At 41.5% G+C, this 15298-nt stretch overlaps 1 long non-coding RNA gene across 1 annotated transcript; it reads right to left on the bottom strand.

Moving 5' to 3' along the window:
• Positions 1–6306: 6306 nt before the first annotated feature.
• LOC106810854 lies at positions 6307–13215 on the bottom strand. The gene is made up of 3 exons (XR_001394072.1): positions 13066–13215; positions 8479–8649; positions 6307–7604 (listed from the first exon to the last, which is right to left on the bottom strand). It is a non-coding gene; the product is annotated as an uncharacterized LOC106810854 (long non-coding RNA).
• Positions 13216–15298: the final 2083 nt, after the last annotated feature.

Here is a 15298-nt window from a genome sequence, read left to right as displayed (position 1 = left end):
CACACACACACACACACACACACACACACACACACACACACACACACACACACACACACACACACACAGCAGAACACCAATGAAACAATGTTCCAATACAGCGCATGCATGGCTCACGTCTATAAACTAGCAGTAAAAATACCCGAGTTATGAGTTTGACTTGTCGTAACTGTTAACCCTTACTAAATCTTTTAGTTACAAACTCCACATACGACGTTAACAGCTGGGGCGACAAACGAACCATCATTTTAATTATTCTATCGAAATCGCTTGCGGCATGCATGGGTATTACGTTACGTGCTTCGGTACTCATAAAATGAGAAAGTGTAGACATATAGACGACATAGATGGCTGGTCTAATTGGATATAGGCAGATTACGTAACAAGAGACGCGTTAAGCCACCATAGTCTTAGCTCAGCGCAACGAACAGGGGGAAATTCTGTAGAAAGAAAACGACTGAAAAATTCCGAATGTCAATGTATGCCGCACGCTTAATTAATAGAGCCACGAGCTAAACAGTTTCCCGAAACGAATCACAGTGTGCCAAACAAGCTTCATCCCCCACACGCACGCTCTACGTGCTTCCCCTCAGTTGCGTCGCTCCATTTCCGATAAAAATATCTTTGATAATAACATAAGCGCCGGTGCCCGCTAAGATGGCCACCTTGCGGCATTTTGCAAGTGCCACAAATGCAAAGTTAGCGTATTGCCTTCCTACACAAGACGCGTGGGCCCGTCTATAAGCAGCTCGCGTCTTTTGCCCTAGGCTGTCGCTTGCTACTGCGCATGTGTCGTAAACAGAGTAACTCATTTGTGCAGTAATCGATCGGAAAGGTTTCGTGTATCGTGCTCCATATCACCGCGTGTGCACGTCGTTCAAACACGTATAAGCACGCGAACGCACGCGAACGGACAAATAGACAGACACGCGTGTGCGCGCACGCATGCAAGTACACGCGCACGCACGCGGGCACTCACGCACACACGCACACAAGCACGCACGCACACACACGCACACACACACACACACACACACACACACACACACACACACACACACACACGCGCGCGCGCGGGCACTCACGCACACACGCACACACGCACACAAGCCCGCACGCACGCACACACACACACACACACACACACACACACACACACACACACGCACGCACTTGAACTTGTTGGGCTACAGAAACATTATCACCGAAAAGTACCGCAATACGAAACTGCATGTAGGCGTACTCTAATAGTGTTTGTCACAACGGCACAGCAACGCACGCACCGCACGCACGCACACACCCTCCGCAACACCACACACGCCGTGCCCCCCCCCAAGCACACACACCACACCCACGTACACGCAGCCGATAACCCCGCACACATAACCATGAGAAAGCCATCCAGCAATAAGTGACATCTGTCGAACTTATCAAAGGGATCACGCGACCAGCCCCTAATGACAGAGTCACGGAGCCGCACCGCAGAAGACGCATCGCATTAGCGTTGATTTTCGATTAAGACTTCGTTGAATTCGAAGTGTTAAACTCCGCAAAAACGCTCCGAGATCTGCTAGAATTTGTCGACGAAATTTAGCTGTCACTGTAGTTTCACACCACTGTCGGCGTTCTCACGACGCATTAATCTTTATCATGCGGGGCGAGCAAACGAACTAAAATCTGAACTGTCAATAATGTCATGCATTTCGTAATTACAGTTTGAGCGTTAGCGAAGGTGGCCATGATATCAAGATGCAGTATAGGACGCGTGCCTAGTCAGCGTTATGGAATGCGCGTGCAGCCCGACGCACCGCGACCGCACGCAATGTATGGTACGCCGCGCAGACACACACACAGGTGAGCGGCCACGCGCATGCCGCGCGCGCATGCACACGCGTACAGGCACACACACGCCTCTCACGCATATATATATATGTATATATATATTATATAATATATATTATATAATATATATATATTTATATTATAATATATAATAATAACAATAATAATAATAATAATAATAATAATAATAATAATAATCAGGAATATGTATATCTCACGCTTGTGAGCTTAATTTTCGATATATTTCCTCATTCGGGCGTTTTCCGTCTTCCATCGTTTCAGTTTCTGCTTTATGCAGAATCGACTCCTTGTGCAGCCCTCGCGCGGTTGTAATATGGCAACCATACCACAGACTAGACTAGAAACGAAGCCCAGCCAGTATATAGATGTCATCAAGAGCGTATAAAGAAGGCTTCTTTATACGCTCTTGATGTCATGTAAGCGCGTGGCAAGGCGAAATAAAAATTCTGAAAATAAAATTAATAAATAAAAATTAATATTAAAATAAATATAAAATTTTGATCTTTATTTAAGGTAGTAATACATAAAATAATGCAAGGTACATGCCTTGAAATAATGCAAGGTACATGCCATGAAATAATGAACGGTACATGCCATGAAATACTGAACGGTACATGCCTTGAAATAATGAATAAATAATAAACGGTACATGCCTTGAAATAACGAACGGTACATGCCATGAAATACTGAACGGTACATGCCTTGAAATAATGAAAGGTATATGCCTTAAAATAATGAACGATACATGCCTTGAAATAATGAAAGGTAGGTTTCGTTTGCTAAACAAATTCTATGAGCTTCATCTACTCGGACGTGAGCGCCGCTCTACTAAATACACACACACCGAACATGATAAATTGACGGTGTCCTTTGACGCATAGAAATCTGCACGCGAATTTCTTCTAATACAATACAAACAGCCGAAATTGACACACCTGCTTGTGCGTATATAATTTAGCCCTTCCTCCAACGCATTGTATTTATTAATTAATTTTAGGAACACGTGGGGGCGTGTAAACGTACACAGAGAGAACGGCTGCTCGCTCACGAACATTTCCGACCGTAGTCACGCGATTCTTTCAAAAGAAATAAGGCAAATAACAAAATATAGGATCAATCTGCCTCGACGCATTAACACGTTCAACATCGCATCGTTTCTCGGGGAACGTGTTAAATGTTGTTCTTATTAATTGAAATAATAATGAATACTTGACAGTATTTCAAGCAGGCATAGAGCGGGAGCCACATTTTTGCAATCATTTGCAACATTAAACGTGCATGATTTGTGATGTCGCTATCGCAGCCATTTCAGATATTTCCGGATTCGCAGTCGATATTTATGGATATTCCGTGGATATAATAATTATTATACAGGTTGCGACTCGGTTGAACGGCCTCATGTTATTTCGATTAAACGCGTTAATTCAGTCAAATTAGTCCATTGGGGCGTATAACACCCCCGCTTCCGAGTGAATAATTTGACTAAATTGATGCAATTACCTAGAGAGGCGCATGCAGGAACGAGAATCTCCCTATAGTCCACTCGCTAGAGATCGGGGCAATAGAGAGAACTAGTGTGAAAGTATAGTATGGGAGAGTTTCCTGATTAATTTTTTTATATTATATGCACAGATTCTCGCGCGTGCACCACTCTGACGGTTTTTCAAAACCACAATTTCACACACGGCTTTTATGCATCACTGTGTATATGTCTACGTCAATAGAATAGACATATCATGTGGCTACGCATCCTTGTATAGCAATGGCACGCCGTGTATACATACAATCCACGTTCAAAACGAAAATGTTCTTCAGACACATCGCTCTCAGATACTCGGATGTCGAGTAATAGCACACTATCGAATACCTACGAGTATTCGACACAAGCAGGCCATCCTCATACGTGTGCAATTTAATGTCAACTTGCGATTCCACGTGTAGTAGCTGCGTCACGTTCTATACCCAGTGTGTACAATAGACATGTTTAGTACTGACACTGTAGAAGTATTGTAACTCACACAAATGAAAACAAGTCCTAGGTCAACCTTCACCACCTCATGAATGATGTTCTTACGCGCTACACATAATGTCTTACTCTAATCAGGGTGCAGGCTGACATTATGGCGTTTGTCTTTGGTTTACGATTAACAGTATTTTAGGACGGTCGCCTGTCGTAGAATATACGCGAGTATCGAAGGACAAAATATCCTTTGACTGATTGGGTTAAAAAAAAATTACATTTTACTAATTTTACATTTCACACTACGCTAACTTAATAATAATAAAAATAACAACAACAATAATGATGATGATGATGATGATGATAATAATAATAATAATAATTATAATAATAAAGAATGGTTTTGAGAATAACCTGAAGAGAACTCCCTGGCCACCACACTGCCCAAGAAAAGCAAAACATCGCGCTACTGGGAACAGCACACATCCCGCGAAAAATTCTGGATTGAATCCCTATGTCCCAGGTTGTGACACGGCCAACCCAGAAGCCACCGGCGAATGCTGTGATCTACTTTGAAAATAATAATAATAATAATAATAATAATAATAATCACGCATTGCGTATAGAGGACTAGAGTTCTGAATTCTCGGTATAATCTGCACTATGTAAACATTTTACTTGGTACTATAGGGTTGAATGTTTGTTCGTTGTACATTACGCCCTCGTATTCAGCTATCTTTGAATGCAAATTAACTCTAATGTCATAACGCCACGTTGTGACGCACGATAAAATTATCATTAAACCGTCGACGTCTTTGATTAAAATTAGACGCGCGACAAATTTTAAAATCGCGTGGCCTCTGGGCAAAAACGAATGCTATTATTCTGCGACGAAATTTGTCTATTAGCTGAATGGAAAATCGCGTTAAAAGTAAGATCGTCTAAAATTACTGCTCGTTGACTCGTGGCGTGATAGACGTTGCTCGTGGCTACATAGACATTAGTGCTATTCGCTCAGTTTTGATAGTGCATGCCAACGCCACTCGCATGGTAATCGTTAGAAATTTTGTTTTTCATTCGCTTCTCATCTGTTATAATATTACGAAAGAGATGCGTAATGGAGGGCGGGATGATTGGGGGTACGGCTACCTTGTTATTTTACAAGTCTCGCCCTAAAGCAAGCTGAATCTATACATATCTCTAACAGTACCAAGAGCTAATCATACCTGCGAATAATACCTCATGTATTATTAGCCCTTGACAGTATGCACTAACAAAAACTGGCAGCAAGAATTTCTCACTTATACTGCTTCCCCCAACGCAGAACGGCCGGTGTCCCCGGTTTGCGCGCGTTGACACCAATGCCCTGTGACATCGCGCACAATGTACCCATCTCGGTCATCACCGTGACAATATTATTACTCGTTGGCGGGAGTGCTTACTGTTTACGAACGTGGCAGTCGCAAATATCAGAGCACTGGCTATACATGTCACTGTCCAGTCGCATTTGTGGCCAGCATCCCTTAATTAGGCGGCGGTGACTCGGTTTCGCGGCCAGGCAGAAAATCGCATTCCCGTAATTGCGCCCTACTCAATCCCTCTTTAGTGTAATCGGCCATGTTGAATTCGTCCGTGGCAGCCGACAGTTCGCGCTGGGCCGGAGCTCCGTGCGCAGAGACGCTACATGCGAGGCAACAGTCGACCTCAGCTGGCCGTTTACTTCCCTAATTGCGTAAACGACGAGAAAAAGACCGGCGTACGTTCACTGCGAGGTCAGAGAGGCGTCTATATCTATCTAACTCTCTCCACCCCTTCTCTCTCTCTCTCTCTCTCTCTCTCTCTCTCTCTCTCTCTCTCTCTCTATATATATATATATATATATATATATATATATATATATATATATATATATCTCTAGACAAGATATATATATATATATGTCTTGTCTTTACATCCAGGCGCCGTATAGTTGCATCGGCACGAAGTGTTCATTAAATTCTTCCGCACATTACCACTGTAATAGAACGGTATCCGTGCGTATAGAGATCACGGCCGAGATGTTCCGCTACTGTAAAAAGTATTGACGCGACAGAGTAAATACGCGAGGACGCGCTAAAACATCACACGGATGTTAAATTTATATATACCAAGGCATACAGATTTCCCCATGCGCGCATTCTGTTAATTACTTGCTTTATATATAATCGATACGATACAGTTTCAATCATCGCTGCGGCGTAGCGCGGTGATTGAATTAGGAGCGCAACATTTTGCGTTTAGACATTTTTCTGGACCCATGAGGTTGCTTGTACACACTTGTGTCGACAACACTCCTCGTTGTACCAACGTTGCTTTTGCGGCCAAAATAGTACAGTTTTTTTTTCAAAAGAAATTAATGTCATTTACTGCGCAAGTTAATATGCATGACAACAACGATGTTCAGCGGAGAAGAAAAACGAAGAACAGAAATACTCAACGACGACTTTTAGGAAAACAGTAAAATGAACTTTAATTAAGCGAGTACACTGCTCTTAGACTTGCTATCATCACCTCACTCAGGAAACCCTTGATGCTCTTATGAGTACGCTCGTATCCTTGCAAATTCTTATTACATGACAAATCGGCTTTGAATTAATACCCGAGCTGCTTTCTAAATGTCTGTAGTATAGATTCAATAGACAACTTAACCAAACTTTCTACAAATTGTTATCGTGACAGTGTGATGCCGTGGCAATTTATTTTACTGCGTTCTAACACGATTGAGAATAATGTAAATACATGCTTTGAAATTTTGCCCATCACGTGACGTCGACAAATCTTCCATAAGAAGTTATTCAAATCATTCGCTAAAGGAGAATCTCTGGCCAGGGGTTTCTGGCAACACTGCAAAGAAACACATTTATTCTAGCTATCTCCTGGTAATATTCAAGAGTGGACGCCTCTAAAAATAGAAAGAAATAAAGAGAAAACCACTTTATTGCCATATGCCACAATGTATAATTATTCAAACGCATAAACCTACGCCTAATGAACAATCCGCTTGTCAATATCCGTCCCTTGACACGAATTCAAAAATATAGCAGCAGAAATAGAAAGCACGTTTAATTATGATGTTTAAGTGGCAAGGAGAGTACGCCGCAATTCATCATTTGTGTTATATTATTTATTGCATTAAAAAAACTTGCATCTACAAATTTATTTATACTTAACATATTCACCGCGCAGAGCAAGAGTTGACGAGCCTCTTAGTTAGCTGTACATTCACCAAGCTCTGCGCACGAATCAACGGCTGTTGTCGATTTATAGATAGGTGGCTCAGTACGCAACCCATAAAATAACTGCTTACAAAACAAAACAAATGGGACTATAGAAGCCCCTACACCAACAAAACGTCTATGTACACCCAGTTTTTCCAAAGATTAAATTACTTTCCAGGTCAACAAATGTCTTTTTAATCTCGTTTAAATTACGGTAATTAATGAATTAAATGTGAGGTACCAGCAAGCAAAATACCTGCTCTCACCTTTGCAACCGATCGAACGCTGTGCGTTTTATTGTATAGCAGCCGCAAACGCAGTATATAATGTTGTCAACATTAGTAACTCAAAGGGCGATCCCCACTGTAGCGCAGCAGCAGCGTTATTCCGTTTCCGCGACTTTTTCGATTTCTTAGGCGCTAGTGTTGTCGACCAGTCTTCTTCGCGGTAAACAAATTCGCATTCACTGTTCACGGCTTCGTTAGGGCGCAAGCATCGCAGCAAAGATGGCGTCCATATTGTTTCTGCGAAGATAATTGGAAGAGATTTCACAGTAGTATATAGAAACCACAATACAATTAGAAAGAGAATAAAATAAATAGAAAGAGAATAAATAGAAAGGACAACGCAATACAAGACAATAGAAAGCACAACACAAGTACATTAGAAACCGTACGAATTTGTATTACAATTATACGATTTAGCTTGCGGCAACGAAATAAATAATTGAGAATATTATCGGCTAGTATGTTGACTACATGCTACGGACAAGCGCTAGCACGTTTAAAGAGGATATGGATTTTTATGTTAAAAATAAATTGCTGGAAATTAAACACAATTATATCTACACATAAAAAATTCAAAAGATTCAATATACGCCTTGATGTGTTAAATGTATGAATGAACTATAAGGCGTTCCTTCTCCTCGTCTGCCTCTCCATGCATTCACGCGCATCACTCCTTTCTTCGTACCATGTCTCTCATCTATCGCCTTTACCCTTCCCCCACTTTCTATCAGCCTCTATCAGCTCTCCACTTCCTTTACCTCCTTAACTTCCTTTGTTCCTTTTATCTCCTCCCTAAGCTCTCCATCTCATCTACATCATCTCTATTTTCTCTCTGCGCTCACTTATCTCCTCTCTCCACTCATTTGTCCCGCTACCTCTCCAGACTCCTCTATAACTCATCAATCGCCCACTAACCTTCGCTTAACATTGGAGGAAACCACTCAAAACAACGGCGAAATATGGCGTATAAGCTGATCGTCTGGTAAAGGTCACTGACTTCCGTATGTGTACCGTACACATGCACACCATCCAACACCAAGCATAATAATATAACTCCTGAAGTGTTCTGTGAGAAGTAGAAGTAGAAGTAGAAGTAGAAGTGTTCACTTACTACGAGCGCACGGCTTCTTTCTAGGCTTTCCAAACTCGCAATGATAAAAGACGCTGCAGTTGGACAGATCCGAAACGAACACTGTCTCGTAGTCGGAACAGGTTAGCTTGGCGTAGTCAGGAATGAACGGTGCTGGGGTAGTCGTGGTGTATCTCTGACATATCGCAACATCTGACGGGGAAAAAAGTAGAGACAAATATAATATACGCTATAGATATAATATACGCTGTGTAGATATAACTGCTGAAGCTTACAACGACGAAAATCACGATGCACATACAGGCGAACGCACTTATACATTGTCTGAGCACGCACGCACGCCGGCGCACGCACGCACACACACGCGCGCACACGCTCACAGACACACACGCACGCGGGTACACACGCACTCACACGCACGCACGCACCGTCGTACGCACATGCACACGCACGCACGCCCGCCCGCCCGCGCACGCACGCCCGCGCACGCACACACGCACACACACGCACGTGTGTTTGCGCGCGTGTGTATATACATTAGTAGTTATTTTATTGCCACTTTTTGCGCTATAATGAACGCCACACAGTTAACGCATATCAATTACATATACGTGACAAAAATGTGCGGTCTTCATTGAGAGTGTATTAGATAACGCATGCGACAGTTCCGCCAATTGCGTATATATAGAACACTTATCGTAATTGAAACCATTTCCGTCGGCTAGATCTATGAGCGATTATTCGCACATAACATGTACTATGCAAATTAAGTCAGCATACCGTACAAGATGACGATAATTAACGCGCGATTGTTCTCATCCAGGAACGCGCAATTTACATTAATATTCGTCGCTGATCATTTAATTAACACTATGAGTATAAATATTCTACTCGCGATAATTAGTGACTATGCTGCGATCGTTCTGGGTGTGGGCAGCTAGGCCGCGTGGGCGACATGCGAGATTCAAGTGTATCAGACGGATTGTCGCGGAGACAGAGGTTTCCAGCGATACTTAACGTCAATGGCTAATACTACATTGATATATACAAGGTTAACAATACTTCGTGTGTAAGGTATTATACAAGGTATATGTATATATAGTATAGGAAAGTATAGGCATGTATAGGCATATATGTAGTATAGTATATGTCGTAGTATAGGCAAAATACAGGGTATTATTAGCTCTTGATAACGTACATCATGATGCAGTACGGACGTCTTGTTCTGCGCGTATATCTGCCCGCCTGTATACCTGGCTACGTACACACAAACACACACACACGTGCACGTATATGCGTGCACGTACCTACGTGCATACGTGCCATCAGTGTGAACATGGGTGCTTGCCCGCCTACCAGCGGATATGTTCGTGTTTATTCTTGAATTAATTATTAGGAATAATTATCAAATCCAGCATCGCATCAGTTTCATGAACGGCTAAAGCTGTGGGTAAAATACAAAATAGTCCGTCCAACCCTCGATTTCACAACTTGTTACCGCCAAACTGTAGTTAGTCTGAAGTGTATACTATACTATAAGACTGAAACTAATCAATATCATTTGTCGTTGTCAATCGATCAATGCGTTCTCCAGCTCTGGATGTTCAGGCCACTGATAACGCTTTTCTATAATGCCTACGTGTACAAACAACGTATTGCATTTAATGTGTATTTATAAGTTATTTATGTGTATGTAAATGGTAAATATGGGTAAATAAGTACACACCCTCGTTTATTGACTTTAATTATTATTTATTAAGGGTGGCTATGGGCACTCACCCGAAATAATGTGCTGAGTGCCTTGAATTTTTTTAAACGATCGGTAGCTGCAACTTTCGTGAACCTTTTCAACGAACAAGCGTTAATAAATGTTGCCATTTTCCTGTTTTTGAAGCATACACGAGATCAATGAAGTATGTTTATTGACCAACATCTCACAGTTTGAGTGCGCCATGGTCATATTACATTAACGACTCTAAACTATGCTACGTGAAGTGCCTAATGTATCCACGCACAGCCGCGCAAACAAAGCAATAGCCATACATATATGCGTATTCGTGATTCGTGTATATAATATATATATATATATATATATATTGATATATATATATGTGTGCATGTGTGTGTGGTGCGCGTATGTGTGTGTGTGTGTGTGTGTGTTGTGTGTGCGTGTGTGTGTTGCTGTGGTGTGTGTGAGTGTGTGTGTGTGTGTGTGTGTGTTGTGTGTGTGTGTGTGTGTGTGTGTGTGTATGCGTGCGTGCGTGCGTGCGTGCGTCGTGTGTAGGTACACTCGTAGATATGGCGCGTGGCGTACGTGCGCCCTAGTTGCACCATTCTCAATACGCCTCGGGGTCCGAAATGTTTGTAACCAATTTCGCGGGATGCTGCCACTGTTATTATATACTCGCGCTTGCCACTGTCCGATGATGTTATAAACATTGCTCTACTCGCCCGAGTGGCCGAATGATGCGCGTGTATAGATAGACCGGTGAATTTCCCTCAGCTATACGCTGCTCATCCCATGACGCGGGATCGCGTAATTTCAACATTTTGATAATGTTAGCTGCATGGTCGGGTTTGACGCAGTTCAGAGGATGTATATAACGAATCATACGAGTGAATACGATGTCGATACTACGGTATACCGACGGGAACCGATACGTACGGTCGTGAAACGGGCTGTAGGCGACCCTTTCGCGCCGGACATCTCTGAAGGTTCGCGACTTTCGCCGAAGCATTTCCAGACGCCCAAACTTGCCCATCAAAATCTGATTGGCTCTTAAAATCGCGTGTCTTTGCACTGCCATCGTGTAGGCTCTGTTACGGTTCTTATAATGTGATTGTATTTTAGGTATTATGTATATATATATATATATATAACTTTGCCTAGCAGTCCGTCCATTTAATTGGAGCCAAAATGAATAGTTACCGTTACGTATATTTTGTTCGAACGATGTTTCCTTAATAATATTGCTACGCCAACTGAGATTTCGTGAAAGATAAACCCATTAAGACATTTAGATCGTATTTACATTTGAGTAGCGTTCACTTAATTTTCGAGCACAATGATAAAATTAGCATTTTTCTATGTATCATGGTGAACGCCGCTGTTTTGAAAATCACTCATTTCAGCCCGCCACTGTCACACAGATCGGTCCTAAACTGTGCGATGTAAAGATCCCGAATCCAACACAAGGACGTTTAGTCAATCGATTGGCAAAGACCGATGAGATAACTACGAGAGAGTAGACACGATCGAAAGAAGCAGCCCAAGTTTAGTCATTGTTACTGAAAATCCTTTGTGTGTCATTAAACGGCTGATGACTCTAATCATTACAATCATTACAATCATTACGATGACTCTAATAATTATAATCACAGATAATAATTACCTCCCTTAACAAGTTAGAATAACAGGAATAAAGCCGTTTTAATCGAGAAAATGTTAATATTTTGTTAACAGTATTTCTGTCACGATAGCGTTTTGACGAACTGCAAATGTTTCAAAGGAGCTCGCAATAAAATGAATGCTGAAGTGAAAGATCCGACTAGCGCGACCTACAAGCGTATACGTGGCGCACTCGTGTGGCCATACAAGTTTCTAGTGCAGCTATATATGCGCATACAGTCAGCCAAAGAGAAACTAGAGCAAGTGGGAAACTCGTTCTCTAAGGATAGGCTTTATCAAGCAGGGCGCTACACACTTATGTAAACACACGAGCAAGACCAGTTAAGCTTATTTCCATCACTAAGTAATTTTAATTTTGAGAGACGTAAGACCATCCTAATTTGAATGTGCGTCCAAAAATCGAAACGCAAAAACGGTTTTTTTTATTAGCAGTGTTGGTTTTGTTTGCTTTTCCTTCTGGTACCTCTACCTGTATACGCATATATGCTCCTCAAACGCCACCTGCAAATCTTGTTCTGCAGCAAATAGCTACACTTAACCAAAGAACGCAAAACCCGAGCGTCTCTATGTCTACAGATGAAATGACCGTAGTGGGAGTGTAGTTATATTATGCGCAAAATCAAAGACGAGGATGATGAACTTAGTTATATCACAGCTATACTTGGACAATATATGACAGAAAAGAGCTAAATGGCACCTATAAATAGGATTACCATTGGATTGGATAAATTAAGGGGTGCACACGACACCACCTCAAAAAGCGACGGTACGACAGAACACAGCCACCACCACACCACCAGAAAAAAAAAACAAAAAAAAAAAAAAAAAAAAAAAAAAAAAAAAAAAAAAATCGCCCCCCCCCCCCCCAAGAAAAAAAAATATAAAAAAAAAAAAAACAACACCATCACCACCACACACACACACACACAAAACACCAACCACACACAAAACAAACACACACACAACCACACCACACACACACCACACCACAAAAAAAATGCCACCAGAAAAAAAAAAAAAAAAAAAAAAAAAAAAAAAAAAAAAAAAAAAAAAAAAAAAAAAAAGAAAACACAGGGCGCGCGGCGCACGCACGCACGCAAGCACCACATACGCAATATATAGTATATATATATTATATATATATATATGTATATGTACAAAATCTATGCCGATACGTAACTATATAGCTTGATACTTACCACTATACAGCCAGATCACGAACACTGCGTGGACACCAATAAACGAAATAAGATTACGTATAAACATCTTAACATGCGCAGATACCTTGCTAAAGTATTTGTATCTTCAAGAAGGCCGGTGTATACCTAACCATAGTCGCAGCTACAGTGACCCAGTAGCTTCAAAACATGGAGGGAAACATTGTTCAGCAACAGTGCGTATGTAAAATCTGTCATGCGTGTCGCAAAATGTAGGCTGCTGGTTTACGGGTATTAATATATATATAAGAAGTAGATAATAGGGAATCCCTATTATCTACTCCTGATATATATTCATATATGTGCCCCACTAATGCGTCAAGCGGCATACGAGCGTACCTGCACACAGAGATGCATGCAAATATCGCAACTACATCTAACTCGCTATACATTTATCACGGCCGAAGTGGATAATCTACTATACCTACTACACATATACACACATCTACTATACATGCATCTACACACATCTACTATACGTCTATTTGTTTGGCATGATATGCATATTTCTCGGTTTAGCATGCAGAGCAATTATTAAAAAGAGCGACTCTGGATACATGGGATGGTGTGGGGAAGACGGTATAAGGTAAGGGAAGCTGAGCCTTGCTAAAACAGAGAAAGATGCGAGCGAACATCATTAGACGAACAGCATAGACCGTGATTGGAATCTTACTGTACTGCAAAAATTGCCAACTGTATATACTATAATGATTTTTTTCTACAAACAAGTAGGCAAGTTGCCTATGGGTAGCACGCAGCAGTAGGCAAGTTGCCTATGGGTAGCACGCAGCAGTAGCTAGTGTTGCTGCGAGGGTCTATGTCCCTCAGGGTACTGCCGGAACGTACCCTGGGTACGGTTCGGTATACCGTAACGTACCCTGGTACTATCAAATATGCCGGACCGTACCTCGCCTACTCGACTAACGAATCTAGGGATTTGCCTACGCCTACTCCCTAACCCTAAACCTAACCCTAACCATATCAAATAGTTGCCAGGGTACGTTCCGGTATACCGGACCGTACACAGGGTACGTTCCGGCAGTATCCTGGGGGACATAGACTCTATGAGCGCTAGGGTTCCGCAAGTTGTCGCACTGTTTTGTCTCGGTGGAAGGACCGTTTTCTCAATTTTCATGGTTATATTCGGCATTAGAGGGAACTAGTCTGCATTTTACGCGTAAGATAGATGCATTATAGATTATGCAGTTCTGGGATGTAGCCTGGCTCTGATACGCGAAAAAAAAACAAGATTGGATATGATGCCATAATCCGAACAACTTTATTCATCCCGTCATCAGGCATCAATTGAACATCATGCCTCTAGCAAAGGTTGCGAGTAAGGTTGGGACATTTGGTTGGACTCGATGAATCTGAGGTAATTTATCACGAATAAACGCGTATGTTGTGTATATGCACCGAAACTTTTCCAAGTATTTTAAATAATTTTGTTGTGCTTATTATATTCGGACCTGCAGTCTGTGAACGCCATCTACTGGTGAAGTCTACCTATAAGATCATTTATCATGAATAAAGTATATGATCTGCATACATCGGCGCTTACTAAGTATTATACATTAAATTTCGTGTTACTCTTATTCAGGCCTGCTGTTCTATGGATGCCACCTAGTGGTGAATTTCACCTATACGGTAATTTAGCATGAGTAACGTATATTATGTTGAGTCAAACTCCACGACAGATGGCGCTCTCGCTCTGGCTCAATTCACGAGTTGTACGAAGGGGGCACTGCATGCAGTTCGATGTTGAACCCACTGATCTCTACTATACTAACATTAGTTAGTTAGTATAGTAGTTAGTAGTTAGTAGTTAGTAGTTAGTATAGTAGTTAGTATAGTTAGTTAGTTAGTTAGTATAGTAGAGATCAGTGACCGAACCAGAGCGAACCATGATTTGTCTGTTATTCTTAGCCATATCGACGTTGTCTACGGACGCCATCTACTGGTGGAATCCACCTATAAGCCGCCAAGGAGCTCCAAAGATAAATGCCGATAGATATCTACTATATACACATTGCATACATCTATCTATCTATCTGTCCAATAGCTAGATAGATAGATAATAATAGATAGATAGATAGATAGATAGATAGATAGATAGATAGATAGATAGATAGATAGATAGATAGATAGATAGATAGATAGATAGATAGATAGATAGATAGATAGATAGATAGATAGATAGTCTATCTATCTATCT

The sequence above is a fragment of the Priapulus caudatus genome, unplaced genomic scaffold (genome assembly GCF_000485595.1).
Source record: "Priapulus caudatus unplaced genomic scaffold, Priapulus_caudatus-5.0.1 Scaffold478, whole genome shotgun sequence".
NCBI classification, from domain to species: domain Eukaryota; kingdom Metazoa; phylum Priapulida; class Priapulimorpha; order Priapulimorphida; family Priapulidae; genus Priapulus; species Priapulus caudatus.
Note: the sequence above shows the minus strand (reverse complement) of the source record. Positions and strands in the feature narration are given on the sequence as shown.